Below are 10,964 nucleotides of genomic sequence, written 5' to 3'. Positions count from 1 at the left end.
ATTCTGACACTGTGGAAACAGGCTATTTTTTTCTTCCACAGCTGACTCAATCTGGACAACAGTACTGGGAATAAGCTCTTTTTTGAAGTGTTTTTTGGGAGATGCATTGTGGTGTATGTCATGGTGAATTTATGAGGCACAGAGGGTCACTGCCTTTCCCTAAGTGAAGAGAGCAAAGAGACACCTTAGGTTTGCCACAGTGGAAAAGCAAATATCTAGAAACTCTCCACAAAGGTGCTTGAAATGTGGACAATTTACCTTGGTAAGGGTGGATGCCATGATAGGAGTCAAGTGCTGGAAGCAATGCGTCCTGAAAGGCAGGATTTCTGATCCCTTCTGCTATTTAGGACAGAAGAGCCGTGGGTTTGGAAGAAAATACACTTCTACGAAGTCCACAGGTTTTCTGTCCCTGGCACTGTCCTAGAACATACCCTGTGACAGACGAGAGAAAATAAAGAGTCTCAAAGAAAGAATGATAAAATTCCTCTTCCTCCAGGGTCAGTCTTGCCTGTGGAAAGTTTCTGTGCAGAACAGGATCCTTGGGAAGAACACACCTCTGCCAAGTGAGAAGCAGATGCCCTTAAGACCAGGCAAAGTCTCCAATGTTTTTCTTCTTGTTTGCTCCAGAAATATATTAGTGGGAAAAGCTGGGAACTGTTTCTTTGTCTATCATCCTGGAGTGCACACGGTGGTTTCCAACTTAGAAAAGGATGGGCAAACATCAGATAGGAGGGGCTGAGGAGCTCAAGGTGCCCAGGTACAAGCCATTCCTCTTGCCAGAGCAATTTTTTGGCTCAGTCCCTGTGTGCTCTCAGGTTACCCCTGGGGAGGAAGGTGGCTGGCAGTAGCTTGCACAAAGTGTTCTGGCAGTGACAGCCTGTTCCCTGCTGGTGTCCTCCCCAAGCATGCACACACTTCACTGAGGGGGTGTGCCATGCCTGAGCAGTAGCTCCACTGCTTTCAAGGAGCACCACACTGACAATCTGTGCATTGCACACCCACTTTCTGTGCGTGCAACAAAACCATGTTTTTGCAATAGCAGCAGATCCATTCTTCTTGTGGAAATAGGCTGACCAAAAAAATTGAGATATTCTGGTATATTTCTTGTCCTCAACACTGGAGATGCTAGAGACTATGACAGAACTTCAAGTGCAACACAAGAAAAGAGATAGCTTTAAGAGGTTTAAGAATACGTAGGTGATAGATGGGAAGAAATGTGGATGGCCATTTATGCAGTTTGGCAATTATTTTTTGACACCTTCATTTAACAGTGAAGGAGGAAAACAAATTTTTGCAGATGGAGCCTATGTGAAGCCACTGTCCCATTGTTTGTCATGCAAAAGTTTTGTCTTGCACTTGATGTGGTATGGCTGCAGCTGTTGAAACAATCTAGCTTTCTGAAAGTAAGTAAAATATTTATGTTGTTCCGCTTTTTTAAACTTGAAAATGGCAAAACTGAATATTGACATTTATCCAGTTAATAAAAGCAGAAGCTAAGTACACCCTTCTATTTAAATTTAGGTCCCAGAATTATTTTGGAGTAACATCTCATTGAGTATTGAGCTTGCACGTATTATAGTTCCTTTTCCTTTCTTCCTGCATATTAGGTAATAGGAATTCATTTTTCTGTGATGTATCAAATGCAACACATCATATCCCTTGCTTTGGGCTTTTTCCTACACGTCTCAAAACTCGACTCTTCTTCGGTTCTCTATTTTGATTCTTTCCACACATGGATGGAACTGAAAGTTTCTGCAACCATTGCACAATGAGATAGACAGCCTTCCAGACCAGCTGTCTGGAAGGTCTGGTCTGAGTCCTGTGGTAAGGAGACATCATCCTGTTGCAATTCCAGTATAACTTACACTGGTAGAAGTTAAAAATTAATTGTGTAGAAATGAATGAGTTATGTCAGCCATCTAAGTGTAAGGAAAATTCAATCTATTAATTTCCAAGGGATTCTTATAATAGCCCTAGGCTTGATTAGTGCCAGTAGTCAACAAGGAAGCTCTTTCTTTGACTGTAGCTACATAACCAAAATTAGCTGTGTTTAGGTGTGTTACCTACAGTGGCATGGAAAACAGCCTGTATTGACATTGGTCAGGCCAAGGCAGAAAAATGCCAAACAAATATACAGGCAGCCATAAGACATGTTGTTTTGTGCTTTGGTCTTCCTGGAAGACCAAAGGAGATCATCCCTGATCTTCCTTTTACTTACAGTTACTTTTTTTAATAGAAATAATTTACCTATGCTTTTTTCCCCATGCAGTCTCCATATCACCATTTCTGTCTTCTTCTCAGCCTGGTTTCTTGCAAGGTCCTTTCCTGCTTCATCTAAGGTTCCTGTGTGCATCCCTTATACAATCAGCTGTGATTGCTGGTTGGGTTACTGCCATGTATTTACAGTTCTTCCTATTTATTTTGGCTGTCTCCCTATGGACTATCCTATATCTGCCCTGTGATAATGCAATTCAGTATACCCACAGAGAGACCTGCTGGCTTCCAGCAGTGCTGCTGAGCCTGGGGAGGCAGGAAAGCATTAGGTTGGTGTTGTGGTACCCGGGGAGGTGGTGGCCTCCATGATGAACCATTGTCTTTGCTGCTTTCATTTTGGAGGTACCAGTAGCTTTTTGTTATCTGACATAGCTAAATGTAACAGATGTGCAGATGGAAGAAGAAGATCAGATTTCTAGAAGAAGAAAGTGAATTTTGACATCTATTGCTTATATTCTGAACATCGGTACCACTGCAGCCATTAAAAAGATTGTATGTAAAGGACAAAATATGACATACTTATATGTCTTCAATTATAGTGCATTTGCAAGCAGTGCTCCATGTATTTTAATATGGATATTCAAATACTGCTGCAAATACTGAGCTTTGGCAGGTTAGTGGGTGTGCAGAGAGGCTGCTGAGATGAACTTCTGTCAGATGCCACCATGTCTTAACCTGCAACAAACCTGAGAGGCCTCAGAATAATTTTTTGGATACTGGCTGTGTTCAGTGCTGGCTTCCTGAGCTGGGCTATGTTTAGGCTTATGGTAAATATTGTGACTGATGTCCTAGACCCTGGAGCTGTTTCAGCTGAGTGACCGCTGGCAGCCCTCTAGCACTGTGTTCTTCCAAACATTTATCTGTTGCTGTGGCACATGCTGTTTACTTTATTTGCATTCAAATGGGCTTTCTGATAAACATTTTCTGTATTTCTTTTTCCTTTCCTTCTCACTTCATCAGAATGCAGCAAGTCTGACTGCTTGTGTAGGGAAAGGTGCCAAAGGAGCCTGTGCACAGCTTGGGTCACAGCGCTTCCCTCCAAGCTGGTAAGTCATGGAGCATCTCTAGGGTTGTAGATCCAAAGGAAGGATTAGATGTCTGCCTGGGCTTGAGCTCAAAAAATTATCTGGAATCCAAAGTTATACTGGTCATAAACTGGTTCAGCATTCCATCTGACAAGGGGTCTTCTTCAGGGCAGTGATGGATACAGTGAACAAAAGAATTACATCTGTAGGATCTTAGTTGTGTGATACAGACACTAAAGATGCTGACACCCCCTGGCATGAAAGGGGGTAATGAATAGCATGCAGGACACATGGATATGTGAGATTTAGGGCACATGAGGCCTGTTTCTCAGTATTCTTCAGTGTTTTGTTCATCTAAATTATTGCATGTGTTCTCATAACCCATTATAAATTTATAAAGTTATGCCTTTGAATTAGGCACAGAAGTACCTATTTGCCTTGCTTGGTTTAATGCATTTAGTATTACTGATATCCAATTATGTAATTAGATTTCATGCCTTATTTTAGCAATAAGGTACTTTAAAAAGATTTTCCTCTGGCACCGAGCAGTGCTCTCAATGAAGTTCTCACCTACACACATCCTAAAACCTTCTCTGAACGAGTACCTGAAATTTGTGTATTTAGGGAGGCTGTTGTTTCCTGGGAGGTTGACAATTTGCTACTGATATTCAAGAGAAAACTTTAATTTTGAACCAAAATATATTGTATTTACTTCATTTGTTCTTCTGCCTCATTCCCTGCTATTTTCCACAGCTCCCGTTGCTGTGCTGCCGCTGCAGAGCAATGGTGGGTGGTGGAGCTGGGTGAGTTGGCTGCCTGTGGGCACAGCAGCCCAGGCAGGGCACACCAAGAGACGTGTCTTAAAAGTCAGCACCTTCTTTGGCTGCCTGCAATGTCCCAACAGCAGGGTAGGAGTTGATTAATTATAATGATTCAGAAAGCCATTGCATGATTCAGAAAGAGCTGCAGTCATAAAGACCATAAGGGTTATATTGAAACTAAATTTTAAAGACTAATTCCAGGAAAGAGCTAATTTTTGACTGGTCACAATTCCTGGTACTGGTCTGGCTGTATCTTGTAACTAAATAATGAAAAGATGGGTAAAGCAGCAAAGCTTTGACAGCAAGGGGCAGGGGTTAAAGGTCTCTGGTTAGCATAAAATGTTATTTTTCTTCTAATTCTGATCTGATAACTCTTAACATTTCCGGTGATTCAATGATTCTTTAGAAAGTTAAGAAATGTATTTATATCCTGACACACTAACAGAAAATCATCCATTTAAAGAAACAAACTGCATATTTGTGGCCTTCTTACCATATGGATGAGGCAGAAAAGAGAATTCCTTAGCAGACCCTTAGCATGACAGCAGAATAAAGGAAACAGATAGACAGAGTTCTTTAAGATTATTTCTCTAAACTAGGTGAATACAGACTTCATCCTGATGAAAGCAATGTTTCCTCTGGAAATGAAGTCCAAAGCATAGTAATACCCAATGTTTTCATACAGAGCCCAACTCCATGGGACTTCTCCCAGAGGAAATGTGAAGAAAGAGCCAGACTAAGCCAAGGTCTGGTTGTGACAGCAAACTTGGTCCTGTGTAAAATACATTCACACTTGCAAAACATGCCTGGTTATGAGCCAAGGAAATTCATTTCAGATGTCATATTTTTGCCAAGTATTTGAGCACTAGAACACTAACTGCATAATTTCTGCTTCTTTTGCTGGGGTGGCAATGAGTACAGGAGATCTAGCAGAATTAGATTGAAATAATTGAGCATAAGATTTTTGAAAAGAATCCTGAATTAGACACTGTATGTACCTAAGCATACCTTCTGCCATGGGAGGGAAAGTCAGGAGTCCCTGCTTGTTGAATTGTAGATTGCAATGTACACATCTAAAAGTACACTCTTGCTTTGGAGACTAATCAGCAAGTTTCAGAGATAGGCAACCATAGGGAAATTCAAGGGTAACTGAATTAGCCTGCTTTATCCTGCTAATGGCATCATGTAAAAAAGGAGAAAAACAATGTTCCTTTCACTTTTGTGTGCTTGTCATTGTGAAGCAAGACATGTCCCTCAAAGAAACTCTGGAAAAACTGATGCTATGTAAACTAAAGGTGCAAGAAAAAACAAATAGGAGAGCCAAAAAGCATGGCAATGATGTTCAAATATGAAAAAGGCCGGTGTTAAAAGGGCTCTCCTCCATGTTGTAGTGAGTATGGCAGGGCTGGAAATACACTAAGAGTTCATTTTGATATTAAGACATAGTTTTGAAGAGTAGAATTTGTGAAATATCAATATGGGGAGTTTTGGAATCTCCATCTCTGAGATAGGACAAAAACATTTAGTTAATCCTTCTTCAGGGCAAAGGACTGGCAGGGCAAAGGACTGGCATAAATGACCTTAAGTCTCAGAAAGTACCAGTAGCTTTGGGAGCAGAAGGACTTTTGTTCATCTATTTTAAAGTGGCTGGAATTTCCAGCCCTTTCTTATCTAAATAGGAACTCTCTCTGGAGTCCATTGTTCAACAGGAAGAATTCCTGAGTTTCACCTTAGCTGGAAGATCTAATTTCCTGTTTGATATTTTAAACAGAACTGTGTTCTCAAAGAAGAAAGTCCCAGACACCTTATTAGGAAAAAAGAACAATACAAAAGAAAAATCCCAAAGGACAGTGTAGTGCGACCAAGTAAGAAACTTTACAGTGTAACACAGTCTTCACAGCATGCTTTTTTTCCTTTCCAATTCTCGCAATCTAACCCAAAACCGTTCCACAGAAAATCTTAGGTACCTAATGTCTCTGTAGATGCCAGTGTCAACAAGTGAGTTCTCAGTGCTGAGACCTTGAGCAGTTGCTGGGTTTACAAATGGCAGTTCTTTGGCTGCCTTTCCTGTGACAAGTGGCCCACCTGATAGCCAGTGTGGCTAACCTAGGATTATAACCAGGTCATTTAGGATACCCTGGAACAGAGAGGATCCATCTCAAACTTACGCAGCAATGAACTTCAGTACACACAGCAGAACAGCCTCAATGAGAGTGATGAGGAAAGAGATGTCCTCAAATAGCCCAGACTTATCTCTGGAAGGTGGGGGACTTGCCTGCAATTTTCTGTTCTAGAGCACAGAAGGTTTTCCAGCCAAGTGCTGCTACAGCTCATGTCAGTGTTGACATTTCCAGCACCAATTACTGTGAGGTTAGAGTGGAAGAAGGAGGAAGAACTTGCACTTCTGTGTTTGATAATGTGTCAAGACACCAAAAAGGTAGGCATCATTGCATTTGAAGTTATGCCTTTAGTGCTATTCTAGTAGATTTGGGTTTTAAAAATTGGCTTTGCTTTTTGACTCTGTCATGGGTAGCCCTGTGGACTTACCCGTACTAAGATTTTCTGTAAGTCTGCCTAGATTTGTTAAGTAGTGAGTCCAAGCTGATGACTGATTAGAACCTCAGGTGGAATGCTGCCTAGAAAAGAAAAATTCTGCTTGCTTTCTAGTGATAACAGTCTTCAATCCTAAGAGCTAACTTGAAACCAAGTAGAGCAGGACTGCACTTGAACTCCTATTTTGTTAGTACTTACAGTCTCTAACACTTGCTTTGCTAAATTTTTCTGCAGCTGGTTGCTGTCCAAACATAATGTATTGATTTAATTCGAATTAGTTACATTTGGAAGAACCATTTCCTGCATTTAAGGGAAACAATCTATACATGACTATCTTTCTTTGAAATACATCCACAGCTGAGATAAAAAAGTAGGAAAGCAGTGTTTCTTTTTGAGAAATGCTTTTGGATGTTCTGTTGGTGGCTGGTTTATAGCTGGATGAATTAGGGGATGTTGAAAACAGCAGTTCCTGGAAGATCTGTGCATTTTTATTGTGATTGTGTAGGAATGTTTTTGGACGAGGGAGAATGAAGCTGGTCTCTGAAAGACTGTTGACTTACACAGAACAGATCTTTTATCTTGTGTCCAGCCCTCATATTCCAGCTCATTCATTTACTCATCTGTTCTCACTTACAAATAAGAAGAGACCTTAAAAAGTTGTATTTACAGCAGGTTAATAGCCTTACAGTTGTAAAGGCAAGCAATGATAAGAGGGCGTTTAACCCCAGGAGTTTTCCAGGCATGTTGCTGTTCCCTGCAGTGTGAACTGCTTGGGTCACCTGATAAATGTAACTGAACTGCAGTCAGTACCCCAAGGACCTTGCAGTGGGACCACAGCTCAGGAATCCTTGGAAGACTTGCCAATGTAACTGTTCACCAGACTGCTTGTCCTGGGCTCCCTAAAGGCTGCCTGTTACCTGTGCATGTCACCTGTTATTATGATTTGTGTGGCACGAGTAACGTTGCTCATTGCTTTCCTCATAGCATCTTTATGGGCTGCTCCCTCCTCCATGGGCTCCTTGTACCAGCGTGTCTGATGTCAGAGAGAAGCTTTTGAGTGCTGCAGGGGGGTCTGAATGAAGCTCCTGCAAGAAGGTGCTTTCTCAGGAAAGACATCTCAGTAAAGGAGCTGTGCACCTTGCACGGCTCCTTGCTGATTTGTTGTTTCCCAAAGACACATAAATAGACCTAGCAAAAAAAGCACAGGACATGAAGTACTTTGTCTGATGTCTCCTGGTACAGGATTATGTATCTTCAAGCACTCATAGTTGTTCCAGTTTTTCTGATGGAAGCAAAAGCCATGGATTTTGTAAGATTAAAAAAATCTTGGCAACAAACCTCATGAGGTGGTTATTCCCAACATTTCTGTAGCTAGAACAGAAGTCAAAACTGTATTTAATGTATAGTTATTTGAAATGATAGGCTAACTTATGAGCCTGGAAAAGAAAGAAAAGGAAAGACCATTTACAATAGCATGTTGCAGTAATTAAGGGTATTATTCATAAGCCAGTTCCTCCAAAAAGCCTCTAAACTGTTACCACCCACTCCTCCTCCCTCAGCTTCACCAGTTGCTTTTTCACTTGATTGTGGTGATACAAACACTGCCCTCCAGAAGGCCAAACTTGAGGACAGCCATCCCGTCTTCCCTAGGCTTTCACAGGCATTGCTAACACCTACCTTTGATTGCGTTTTGGCAGTTGTGTAAGTTAGAATCAAAGTGAATGTCACAGTCTCAACTGATTTAATTTATTGGTGAATATTTATTAAGGCAATGCACATTCATGTTGGCGCAGGTACTGCAGCACGTACTTCAGTCGCAGTGCCAATTGCAGATTTGAGAGAGCTCAGTTTGCAGCCTGGATGTGTTCTGACACCGTTTTTCCATGAGGTGTTGTGTTTAAAAGCGGCGGTGCCAAGCGCTGTGCCGCGCTGCGGCGCAGTTCGGGAGCAGCGCGGGACCTGCTGCCGAATCCCAGGGCTGCTCGGAGGGAGCCAGGCTGTGCTCATCCTCACACCTGGGCAGCGTCACAAAGCTGCCACACAGAGTTCCCACGACTTTGTACGTGTCATTTTAAGTCTCGTGGAACACTATTTGGGGGATCCCGTGCGAAAAGCAGAGCTAGCGCTGGCCCGGCACGATGCCAGGCTCAGCTCTGCCGGAGAGGCTTCGTGCCCTCGGCCAGCCCGTCTGCGGCTCGCTTCGTGTGCGAGCTCGTTTCCCGCGGGAGTAACGCGTCCCGGGATGCGCCAGCCGGGGCAGGCAGCGCTCGCAGCCGCCCCGTCCCCGCTGAGCCGGCGGGGACACGCGTGGGACGGCGGACACAGGCTGCCACCTGCCGCGGGCACCGGCGAGCGCAGCCGGCAGCGCCCAGAACAGCCCCCGCTGCCCAGCGTGGCCGCTCAAACAAGTTTAAAGGAGCTTAAGCCTGAGGAGATGTGAGTGGGAAGTTTGGGAATACTGAGTTACTAAGTGATCACTGTGCATTCCTGGATAAATGAGGGGACGCCGTCTGGTATGAAGTTAGCTGCTGCTCCACTCCCTCCAAGGACCGGAATAGGTGTTGTCCTCTTATCTTAGGGACACACCTGGAACCTCAAGAGCCTCTGAGGCAGTCCAGATCATGGCCAACCTTCCCACGGGCTGCAGTGACAGCCCTGGTCCCAGCCAGCAGAACCGGGTGCCAGGGCACAGCCAGCCCCAACTGGGACAGAGAGTGGCATGCCAGGGGCCTCACTGTGCTTCACAGCAGTTTGAGGAGCATCATAAAACGTTCCCTGCAGCTTCAGCTATCCCTGAGAAGTCTGGAGAGGGATCTTCATATAGTTTTAAGGAAGCACTAGGAAAAGACCAAGAAACATAAACCTTCCAATACTGATAATCTGGAGAATGTATCAATCCCATCACTGACTGTAGGATAAATACGCAGGAAATGAATCTGGGTACTTCTGTTTCATCAGTTTCTTGTTCATATCCCAAAGACACACATACAGGTAGATCTATCTTGTCCTGCTGGCAGCCAGTCATATGGACATCACTGTGGGAAGATATATGGGAGCCAGGATCAGTGATCTGTGTGTTCTGCATGCCCCTGGAGTGTGGGGTGCTCAGTGCTGTCTCTCCAAGGTCAGTGCCTTTGGTTTCCTCCTGCCAGTGCTTTTTGTCACTTACTCCTCTTCTGTATTTGTTCAGGACCTATTTTTCCAACATCCCTTTGGTCACAGACATTTTTTGCTGATTCCCTGCTAGGTTGAAAATAAATTGCACTTTGTCACAACTGCTAGTATATCTAGGGAGCAAGAGACCATTGTGTAAAGTGATGGGAGAGGGCTCTCTAGCACTCTGAAAGCTTTAAAAACCTTGCTTTCAGTTTGGAAGGGAATTTCAACTAAAACCACTGAAAAGCTCTTCAGAAAACACTGACTGTATGTTGTTTTGTGATTGTTCCCACATCCCTCATAATTCTCAACCACAGCTCTGTGCTAGAGGCTAGATACACATGGTGGGTATTTTTGCTCTTGCTAGCAGTGGGATAGCAGGAATGCAAGCTTCCCTTTGATGTCCAGAATCAAAGTATTGACAACAGTAAGAGAGGGATGTGAGTTTTGAGGTTGTATCTTCCCTCAAAACAGGAAAACTGCCTATCTCCAAGGCTCTTCCCAATACTCTTTTATTCTTCTCATGAATTTGTTGGTATTGTTTTCCTTTTCTCCCCTTTATACAGGAAATAAGCCTGAGCTCTCACACTTCAATATGCTTGTCATGCTATCTGTGCAGAAACATTTCAGGCTCTTTGTATTGAGTACTTCATTTCTCAGCCACGCCTTTTCAAGAATTGGCAGCCTGCTGAATAACTTTGAAAATAATTTATTTCATATTGCAGCAGCCCTGTATACTAGAGCTGTGTTTAGCCATACCTGTGTTCTTCTGGGGCCACAATGTAACATTGGTTTTGTTTCTGTCATTTTCAGGTGTTTGGTTTGCTTGCAGAGCAGCTGTAACTACATTTTGCAGCACGGATGAACAGCTGTTGTGGGTATGCACAGCAAAACAGCCCTTGGAATTTCTGAACATCTCACACATGGCCACTTGCAATTTGCAGGGAACTTGAGTAAGATCATCCCTCTGGCCTCTTTTTCCTATGTTCCTGTTCTTCTGTTGTAATTATTTTAAAATAACAATTGTTTTGTGTGTACTATTTGCATGACACGTGGCATTGTTTTGCAAAGTTTTTGCTTCCTGAAGAGAGAACTTTTCCTTTGTAATCTGCTTTTCAAACTGTGACAAGTCATT

Source organism: Motacilla alba, chromosome 6, assembly GCF_015832195.1.
Source record: "Motacilla alba alba isolate MOTALB_02 chromosome 6, Motacilla_alba_V1.0_pri, whole genome shotgun sequence".
NCBI classification, from domain to species: Eukaryota; Metazoa; Chordata; class Aves; order Passeriformes; family Motacillidae; genus Motacilla; species Motacilla alba.
This window is presented reverse-complemented; position numbering follows the sequence as displayed.